Source organism: Panthera uncia, chromosome D2, assembly GCF_023721935.1.
Source record: "Panthera uncia isolate 11264 chromosome D2, Puncia_PCG_1.0, whole genome shotgun sequence".
Taxonomy (NCBI): Eukaryota; Metazoa; Chordata; class Mammalia; order Carnivora; family Felidae; genus Panthera; species Panthera uncia.
The window spans coordinates 84,766,125-84,777,057 of NC_064818.1; positions in this window are offsets into that span (position 1 = coordinate 84,766,125).

Genomic DNA, 10,933 nt, shown 5'->3' on the forward strand with positions numbered 1-10,933 from the left:
CCCTGTGGCTCAGACACTCTAGCACCTATGAAATAGTCTTGCCAAAAACCTAAATTCCTGTTGATAGAAAACGGACATCAGCCGGGGCTTCTCCGAAGTCCCTTGTCAGAGGGGCAGGGAGACCCGGCCATCCAGGTGAACCCTGGTTAGAGCCACATGAGCACAGCTGTGAGGCAGGGAGGCCTCCGGTCTGCCAGGACTGGCTGGGGTGGCCCACCCGTCTCTGCTCACAGGACCAGGTGAGGGACAGTGATGATCTGTGGGTCCCGTGTCTGCAACTCTCGCTCACGGGGTTCAAGGGCAACAGAACAGAGCACAGACGCAACATCTTGGCTGTGGAGCCGGGTGGTGGGTCCGTGGACATGGGGCTTCTGTCCCTGAGAACTTCTCCGTCTAAAACCACAGCAAGTGGCTAGATTGGGGGCACGCCCAGACCAGAGGCGGTGGGCCCCAGGGGTGGGGGCTCTCAGTCGGGCCACCCCCACAACCCTGAAGGCAGAGCGGAAGTCATGGGCTTGCTGTACCAGTGCAGACCCCGCACTCCCACAGGGGTGAAAACATGCAGCTCTCTCTGCTGCGACACTGACTATCCACGCACATCCCATCTCACGGCGCCCAGGGCAAGAGGAGGGGCTGTCCCCAGGAGTCCCTCATCGCCCAGCAGTGCCCTCAGGTCCAGCTCGCAGAAATCTGCAAGCGGCAAGGGAACAGGTGAACAGAAACCCCTTCCCCAAGGAAGGTACTGGGAGGGGTCCCCAGAACCCCGCCCCACTGCCCGGGGGGAAAAGGTCCCCAGGACTGAGGACCTGTTGGTGGGCGCTTCTGAGGGCCTCTCCAGCCCCAGTCCTGGCCCCGGGACTGCCTCAGGGGGCTCCTCAGCCGGCTGGACCTGGATGGCTCTGCCCCACCTCCCAGTGGACCGTCCTCCCTGCGCAAGGAGCAGCCCACTCAGTTCCATGCTGTCGACAGGGGCCCCCACCCCAGGGCTGGGGTGAAGCGTGTGACCCCCAGTCAGCCAAAGACCCCACCTCTAGCTGCGACGATGCTGAGGGACCCCCTTCCCTGTGCCCAGAAGCTGAGCCCTGTCTGCTGCTTCCACACAGAGTGGAACCAGGAGCCAGCCCCCAGTGCCCCACCCCCACCTACAGGGACAACACCGTTGGGGGGGGGTGGGCAGCGGGCACTGGGAGGGTCTCCTGGAGGCTGCCCTGCCTTGCCACCCACCCAGCCCATCCCTTCCCAGGAGGCAGTGGTCCTGGAGGGAAGGACAACCAAATGAGATTAGGGACAGGCCGGCCCAGTCCACGGCTGATAAAGGGGCGCCTGTAATTGCTGGGCCGATTAGCTGACAAAGGCCAACAATCATTGTTTAAGCTCTCCGCTCAGCAGGGCTTCTGTCCATTTTGCTACACCAGGAAGTTGAGACCACAGGCTCCTGGGACGAGGGCCCCCACCCTGACCCGAGGGGCCAGTGGCGGGCAAGGTCTGGCCCACCCACCCCGCCATCTGCTCCCAGGCACCCTGGGGACACCTGCCCCGGCTGGCTTTCAGAAAGGCGGCTGCACCCTCCCAGCCTGGGAGCCATTTCGCTCCCTTCACATCCACGATTTCTCACTCAGTTCCTTCAAGGCCGCGGCAGCTTCTTCGTGCCCCCACCCCACTTGCTGTGTGGCCGCAGCAGCTTTGATTTAAACTCTGATTGTCAGAACTACGTCACACTTAAGTTCACGCAAAATTAGTTTTATTGACATTTCTGGCCAGAAAATCAACGCACACCCATGATTACAAAACTATAATGAAGGGGTAGGAAGCAGAAATCACCATGGCATCCTCTGCAGAAGGCGTCCTGAGCCCTGGGGGCAGATGTCAGCCAGGGGCAGGACCTGACCACATGGTCGGGACACCTCGAGGGCGCACATGAAAGCCAACGTTACCCAGCCTTCTTGTCCCCCAGGGAAGAAGGAAGGCAGCAGCTCCACGGTGGGGGAGGACCTCGCTGCCCCATTTTCCCATGCCTTACACCTCTTTAGGCCTGACCCTCAAAGAAGTATATGCATAGGAAAAAGGAACAGCGAGCAGCTCACGAAGGTCCTGGAGAGGGTCCTGGGTGAGGGTGCTGGCGAGGGTGCTGGGCGAGGGTCCCGGGCGAGGGTCCTGGCGAGGGTCCTGGCGAGGGTCTTGGGTGAGAGTCCTGGCAACGGTCTTGGGCGAGGGTCCTGGACGAGGGTCGGGGAGCTAGCCAGTCCTGGGCGGCCAGAGTGGGCAGTGGAGGCATGGAGCAGGAGGAAAGCCCCTCTGCTGACTCTGCCTCGGCCAGCCGGCCTGCCCCTTTTATGTGAGGCAGAGACCTTGGGGCAGGGCACACAGCAGCCGCTGTCACATGTAGTCACAGGCCGAGCTGAGCCAAGGACCCCGTTCCCACCCCCGCACCTGCGAGATTGGGGCACAAAGACCTTCTCTGAGCGCATTGCTGAGCCGGGCGGGCGGGCGGGCGGGAGGGCGGCGAGGCCCACGGGGCCCAGGGGCTGCTGGCTCGGGACCTGGGGCCGGGCCAGCCCTGGCCAGTACTTATCTGCCAAAGAGCTACTGCTTGCGTCAGGGCCCGGAAAACGCACGGCTCTCCCCTCTCCCTCCCTCCCTGCCCAGGGCCTCACTGTGCACGGCCCCTCCCCCCACCTCCCCGGGCCCTGGGCACCAAGTTCCAGAGGGTCAGATGGGTCAGCTCTCCCAGGGCCCCACACACCTGATGTGTGCTCAGCTCTGCTCCTGAGCCCCCGGGGGGTGACTGGAGAAGGCAGAGCTCTGCAGTGGTGGGGTTGGGGGGGGGGGGCGAGAATGCAGACACAGGTGAGGGACATGGCCCAGGGGACCGCTGACCAAGGACAGAGACACGCGCACTTGTAATGTTGACACCACAGGGCCCGAGGGGAGGGCAGGGGACCATAGGTTCCCCTGGGGAACAGGTGGGGACCAGAAGAGTGTCCGTTTCAGACCCAGGCTGCCACATCTGTCCCTCCCCACAGTCAGCAAGCTCTGTGAACAGAGCGGTGGACACTCGCCCGTGTGGATGCAGCTGTCCCCCAACTTGGGCAGGCGCTGACCGGGGACATACTTCCACGTGGCAGGAGCTGAACTGCCCTGCTCTCAGATCCTTGGCCCGGGGGCACCTGCCTAGGAGAGGGGTGATGTGCGTGTCTGTGTGTGTGCACGTGTCCAGGCGGGTGCCTGTGCGCACACAGCAGCCCCCGGGCTCTCCCCGACCGTAGGGCGGGGGTGGAGGCTGACTCCCATGAACCTCTAGCTGGACTGGCCGCTGGGTGGGCAGAGGCAGGACCCCGCGGTGGGCACAGAGGGTACAGGACAGCAGCCCCACGTGAGCACAGTCATCAGCGTCCCGTGGACATGTCCGGGCCCTGCCGACTCACCCCACGGTGGCCTGGACCGAGGGGTGGGCCTGAACAGCTGCAGACCCCTGGCCTCCGGAGGGTATGGTGCCCCCCGTGCTGGCGGGCCTCGGGCCTCGGCCGCGGGCTGATGGGCACAGAGGCGCAGAGGCCAGCAGCTGGGTGGTGGGGGACGGATGCTCCGTGAGCCCGTGATGAGCCCGTGATGAGGAAGGAGGCAAAGCAGGTGTCGGCCCCCATCCTCTGCTGGGAGGAGGCCGGGGTGGGGGAACCTTAGGGAGGAATCCCCCCACAGCTGCTCACGCCGGCTGGAGCGGGAGCGCCTGTTGAGTCTGGGGCTAATGGGTGAAGCCCCTCCTCGCCCCTGGCCCCCCAGCCCAGTGGTGACTCAGGGGCCATCTCTCCCAGCCACTGTTCTCTGTGAAACTTGGGAACAGTGTCCTGGGTCCTGCTCTGTGACCCAGGGTCAAATTCCCCCTTCAGACCTGCCCCGGGGCTTCTGGGAAACCACTGTCACCCTTGACCTTGGGCTCCTGGAAGTGGGTCTTCAGGAGAGGAGGAGGCAAGAGGCAAGGGACAGAGACAGACAGACAGACAGGGAGACAGAGGGCGGCGGGGGTGGGGACAGGCCCTGCCCAGGTCCAAAACATCGGGACTTTGCCACTTGGTTTCTCAGACTTGTTTTCCTGGTTATAAATCAATGCCTGCTAATTATAAAGCCCTATAAAGGTCCAGAAAGGTATAAAGAGACAATGTCAGGCACGGACCCCTTAACCTGCCCACAGCTGGGTGTCCACGGCCCCCTCCAGTCATCTCATGACCCCCCAAGCCGCCTTCCCTCCAAGTGGGGTTCCAAGGAGCCAAAGGGTTTGTCCTGACGGTGGGGTGTCTGATCTCCCACTAGCTGGGGGGAGGGGCCAGGTCCACTGTCTGTGTCTCCGGAAAGCCACAGGGAGCTGGCAGTGACTCGGTGGCAGATGCTGTGCCCAGGAGCCCCCCTCCGCCGCCCGCTGTGGGGAGCCGGATGCTCCGTGGGGGCTCCGATTCCAGCCAGCCCAGCTGGCCGTGGCCCCTGGACAGCCCGACACTTGGGTCTCAGCATCCCTCACGCGTGTGTTTGGGGGCTCCAGGAGGTGAAGGAATGGATGCAGAGACAGCCTGATGGAGCTGTCAGGAGGGTCCCCGCAGGGGAATGCTGGGGCCGTGCACTGCCCGACAAGGGTACGCCACCTGCCCGCCCTGTCCTGGGCTGCCCAGCCTGCCCCTCCCTGCAGCCTGGGCTGCCCAGCCTGGCTCTTGCCCGGCCGGGGGACCCCGGGTCAGGCTTTTCCGCACGCCGGGCACAGTCCGCTCCTCAAGTGGTGAGGACAGTACCCGATGGGCAGACACTGAGGCTGGATTCCAGGGACACCAGGTAAGGGACAGGGCTGCAAGTCATGTGGGTTCTTCACAGCCCTCCCGGGCCCTTTAGGCAGCCGCCACCACCAGGAAGCCTTCCCTTTGCCAGCTCCTTGGAGTCCATGCCGTCCTGGGCCAGTGTCGTGGTCCCTATGACCTGGGGCGGTGCCCTCTGCCAGGTCCAGTCAAACCCTGGGCACTGTAGACCCCAAGAGTCCCCTGTGACACCAGACACACTGGGCCCGGGCCTCCCTTTGCCTATAAGACAGAAAACATCCCTGTTGGCCCTGGAGGACGTGCTTGGCACTGAGCTGAGGGGCGATAAGGGGTGGCCTTCAAGACTTCGCACTCCCTCCCTGTGCTGTATTCTGGGGGGGGGGGGGGGCGCTCCCACTGCTGTCTGCTCAGCTCAGACCACCTTCCAGCCCCCAGAAGCCGGCCTAGGTTAACCCTTGCTGGATTCTCCCAGTCTATCCCTGAGAGGTAGCCTGCTGGTCTGTGGGACACAGAGACCTCAGACTCAGCTGCCCTGCACCCCCGCCTGCCCTCAACCCACACCTGCCTACACCCCTGTTCTGCCCAGCACCAAAGCCTACCCTGCACCCCGGACTGCCCTCACCCCCAACCTTCCTGCACCCCTGTTCTGCACTGCATTCCAGCCTGCCCTGAACCCTGGCCTGCCCCACCCCAGCCTGCCCTCACCTCCAGCCTGCCCCACCCCCATCCTGCCCTGTACCCCACCCTGCCCCCACCCCAGCCTGCCCTCACCCCAGCCTGCCCTCACCCCAGCCTGCCCTCACCCCCAGCCTGCCCGCACCCTCAGCCTGCCCTCACCCTCAGCCTGCCCCCACCCCAGCCTGCCCTCACCCCCAGCCTGCCGGCACCCTCAGCCTGCCCTCACCCCCACCCTGCCCACACCCCCAGCCTGCCCACACCCCAGCCTGCCCTGTGCTTGTTTGGATTCACTGCAGTTCCTGGGTTCTTATCCACTGGAGAGCTCCAGCCGGTGCCAGGCGGCGTTCACAGCCCCTCCACAGAGGAAGAGCTGAGGCCTGGACTGCAGCCTCATAGTGAGCTGGGCCGGCTGCCTCCCCTGGCCTCGTTTCCCCACCTGTCAGTGGAGGTGCTGAAAATGGCCAACCCCTCTGGAGGTTAAATGTTATGTGCCTGCGAAGTGGCAACTCTACCCCAGGTGTGTGCCAGGAGGAAGGGGGCCAATGCCCCTAGAACCAGAATGTCCTTCCACAGAGGTGTGGGGAAAGATACACGCGGTGCAGCTCCGCAGGGCAGAGGACATCGTCACCACGGGTCGTTTTCGTTCATCTGGCTTGGCGTTGAGCTGGGTGTCCTAAACCCGTTTACGGCCAGGATGAGGGCTCGAAGGGTGGGCTACACAGGAAGCCAGTGTGGGTCTCCACCCTCAGCCCTGGGCTGGGAGAGGCACCAGGGCAGAGACTCCCGCGCTCCTGGGGCCGCCTGGGCTCGGGGTCTCCTGAGTGTGATCTCCGCTGGGGGCTCCCGTGACCCCGGGCACCCCCTAGGAAGCCACCTGTGCGTGTTGGGTCCCCAGAACCTGTGCTCCGGGCCAGGCTGTGCAGGGTGCCAGCTGGGTGGGGGCCATGCCCGGAGGTTCCCAGGAGGACAGACGGGCCCGCGGGAGGAGGTGGGAGGGGGAGCAAAGGGTTAAGCCAGGCTCTCGAGGCCCCTGCCTGCCTGCGTCAGGGCTCAAGGCTGCTCCTGTGACTCCCTCCCCGGGGGAGATAATCGTGGCTTCTTGATATTTTCTTTCTTCTCTCCCATGCCGTATCGGAACACTGGCCCAGCCATGGGAACGTTCCTCTGCCCTCCAAGGCCACTGCGCACACAGCCCCTCCCAAGGCACGCTTGGCCTTTCCGGGCCCCCCCACCCGTGGAGAAACTTCGGCCCAGTTTGTTGGGACTGCTGGCCAGGCAGCCCCACCTCTGAGCATATAGCCCAGAGCCTGTCCTACAGATGTGCACACGCACACGTGCATGCACACACCTGGCCCGCCCCCCTCCCACCTCCTCCCCCTGGGTCTAGACACCAGGCTCACTGAGCCCAGGTCCAGCTCCTCACCTTGACTCCAGCTCGGTTCCTAATTTCCTTGACCTGGGAGCTGGGGGCCTCTTTCCCACCGAGAAGGGGGCTCTCCCCCCGGGCTTGAAGAGGGGCCTGCCACCTTCCAGCCTGCCCCCATAATGGCCACTGCCATTCTCTCATTGTCTCCTCGGGTCCTAGGCCAGCTGACCCACAGGGAAATGCCCTCCCTCAGGCTCCGGCTCAGGATCTCTACCCAAGGCCCCTCGGCGGAAGTCTGGGAGGTCAGCTAGGAACTGGAAATGCTGGGGAACCCAGCCCCAGACCACCCACTCGCTGCTTCCATTAGCTCCGGCTGGGCCTATGGGGCCTTGGTCCTAGGCCCCACTTTGCTGAGGGGAAACCGAGGCCCAGAAGAGTAGGGTGAGCTTAGCGTTCAGGAACAAGGGCCAGCCAGGGTCAGACACAATAGTCTCCCAGCTCCAGGTGCTCCCCAGGAGACCCCTTCCTGCTCTCCTTGTAAACAGAGAAACTGCCTGGCTGGGCCGGGTGGGGGGGGGGGGGCTGTGGGGCACCATCTCCCCAGGGACCCCTGCCCTGGGTGGCAGCTGGAAAGGCTGAGTGGCCCCTGGATCTGGGGAAGGGGCTGGGGCTGTCGGTCCTGGCTGCAGGGTAAGGACCTCGCGGGTGGGAGTCCTGTGCCTTCCTCCTTGTGGCTCTGGGTCACGGGGAGAGGACCAGTCCAGACAGTCTGGGCAGGAGACCATGGGCCGTGGGAGGAAAGGACAGAGGCCTGGGGGGATGAGTGTGCACTTACACATGTGCAGGCACACGTGTGTACACTTGGGGTGTGCATGTGAGTACATGTGAGCACCGATGGGTCTGGGGGCCCTGCGGGGGAAGGGGCGGTGAAGGGCGTGTGGGGGCAGCGAGGACTAGGGCTCGGAGGCCTCTGGGCCTGAAATTGCAAGTGAACAGAGCCCCTGCCTTCTTCCCCACAGTGGGGGGGGGGGGGGGGGAAGGGTGAAACAGGGGCGTGAGGATGCCGTGAAGAAGGAGTGATCAGGGCAGCTGCCCAGGGCTAGGGCCACCAGGACGTCGGGTAGAGGGGAAGTTCGAGGCAGACTGTGGGAGGGTGAGCCCTTCCTGAGTGGGGTGGGGACCCCAGGAGCGGGGAAGCAGGTGTTGTGGTGGTCTTTCGGAGGGACGCTCACTCCTGCTTGGTCTCTCCCGGGGCCCGGCCTAGAAGGGTGGGCTCTCCTCTGGGAGCCCAGGGAGGGCTCAACACCCATCAGCCAGCCACCTGGCATGGGCCACCTGCAGGGGGCAGGGTGGGCAACCTGGCACAGTGCCAACCAGGTCCATCCAGGACTCTAGGCGTGGGTCTGGCACACCCAGGCAGCTGTCACCATGAGGGTGTCCAGGGAGGCCCCCACACGCCCTCTTAGCCACTAGGCTGGCTTGAAGGATGAAGTCAGGGGCACAGAGGGTGGGTATCCCTTTAGTTCACCGCGCGGGAGGAGGGGAGGAGGCGAAGACCCTCGGAGAACAAGCCGGGTTCTGGACCTGGGGTCCTCACTCTCCCCTGGGGCAGGACCACCCTCCGGGACACCCCACCAAACACGTCCTGGCCCCAAGGCTCCGTGTTTCCTGGTGGGGTGGGGCCCCGGGGCAGTAGGTCCACACCTGACCGTTTTGAGCACTTTGTTTAATGGGTCTTTGAGCATTTTTCTCTTTTCTAGAAAAAATGCAGAGTCTCTGAGAAGACTGGAGGCGGCAGCAGCAGCAGGTTTCTGCGTCTCCAAGGCGAGCTTAACAGAACCATCGTTTTCATTTTTTCCCAGTTATAGAACAAGACGTGGCTATTACGGAAACCGTGAGCAGCACAGAGAAGAAACCGCCATGTGCCGCCCCGAGGCGGTCCCCGGTCACCATGTTGGGTCCAGGCATCACTTGGCCTCCGTGCTCAGCACCAGTGCTTTCCTGGGTGCCCACGGTGGGGGGGGGGGGTCCCCGAGACTCGGGCGGTCTGCAGGCAGCCTCGGGCCTCACACGGGGACGCTCGCTGTCCGGCAAGTTCTCTTCCTAAATGTTCATTTGTGCTTTCATTTCTAGGCAACTCTAGCCCATCACAACTGGTCTAACTGGCTGCTTGCAGTTATCTAAAGCTTTGATCTAAATTTGATAGTTTAAGTTTATAAGGTAGTTTTATGAAAGCAGATTGTTCAACAATGTGTTCTGATCGTCAGTTCACATTTCCACACCTTTTGTGCATCCCTGGGTGTTTTTTTCCCTAAAAATGTTTTTTAAGGGATCTGGGTGGCTCAGTCGGTTGAGCGTCCGATTCTGTTTCGGCTCAGGTCATGATCTCAGGGTCGTGAGTTCGAGCCCTGCGTGGAGCTCTGCACTGACAGCGGGGAGCCTGCTTGGGATTCTCTGTCTCCCTCTCTCTCTCTCTCTCTGCCCCTCCCCCTCTCAAGCAAGTGCACCTGTGCTCTCCTTCTCAAAACAAATAAACTTAAAAGTCTTTTTTAAGTGTTACAAAATACTTAACACTGCAAAAAAGCTGTGCTTAAATGCTATGAAGGGCACGCGTGCAACCACTTTCCAGCTTAGAAACACAACCTGAGGAGCTCGTGCAACGTCTGAACCTCCCAAGCGAGCCCTGCACTTTGGGGTTCTCATTCAGCCTGAGAACAGCTTTATGACCTTTTAGTAAAAGCACCCACTCACTTTCCCTGTTTTCTGGAATTCTGAATGTGCTTCATCAGTGATGCTGAGGACATTTGTGCTAACATTTCCTTCGGAGCCGGGCCTGCTGGCTCCCTGAAGACAGCTCAGACCTTTGCTGCTGCTTCCCAGGCCTTGTCCAACCAGGGGCATCCAGGTGTCTCTCAGCCCCCAGGCCCTAACACACTGTGGTCACAAGGACGCTGACAGAATGCTGAGCCTTTTGCCTGCCCAGCTGTGACCCACTCGCCCGCAGGCTATAGGTCGTGAGCCCCCTGACCCCGGTTCTCCGGGGCCTCCGACCCTCTGCTCCCCTGTGTGAACCACCAACGCCCACATTTTCTTCATAGTCTTAGTGGGCTTCCCTGGCCACCCCCTCTGCAATGCCCCTGTTTTATTTCCTGGTCCCTGCTCTGTTTCTGGTTGGTACCCCCGCCTTCCTGCCTGCAGCCCCCTCTGCCGCTGGAGGACCAGAGCCACAAGGGTGCGGGTGGAGGGCTGGGACTGGAACAAGGCCAGCAGGGAGAGGGTTTTTGCAGGAAAAAGGAGCTTGTGCAGCCCTGTGCTCCCCCCCACCCCGCCCTGTCCAGGCGTGTCTCCCACAGCACCCTGTCCAGTGCCTCCCCAGCCTCTGGCACTCACTCAAAAAACACATCTGGGAACGAACCCTGTGTTCAAGAGGATGAGAAAGTTGGATTCATTGTTTCAAAATTTATGAAAATATACACTCATGAGCAGGCAGAAGGCAGCCCGTGGGCAGGGGGCTCCCCTGGAGTGCAGGCCACGCAGTCTGTGGGGGTATCTGTCCACACAGGGGCTCCCACCACGCGCTCCACCGACCTCCTTCAGGCATCGGCGACCTCTCCTCTCCGGTCTCTGGCTGACGTGGGAAGGCGATGGGAAGGCCAGGCATGCAGGCCAACAAAGCCCAGAGCTGCAGGTGTTTACAAACCCTACCAGCCTACGGCCCATTTTTAAGCGTCAACAAGGCATGATTTCCACACTGACCACATGGGGGCACCCCTGGGCCGGCCCATGGGGGCTGGGAGTGGGGCAGTGCAGGTGGCGGGGCACCCCGCCCAGTGGAACCTGCACTTCCCCATTTTACGAATGAGGAAGTGGGCTGGGGAAACTCAAGCCACCCCCGATGTTCCCCGATCTTGGCTGACGCCAGGCAGGGGCGGGTCAGTGCCGCGCAGTGACGCCCGGCTGCACACTCAGCCGGTGGGTTTCTGACCGTCAGTTCCCACGTACACCTCTGTGCATCCTAGGCTTTTCCCTTTAAGAGTGTTAACAGTTACAGAAACCCATGGGGGAGGGGAAGGAAAGGAAAAAAAAAAAA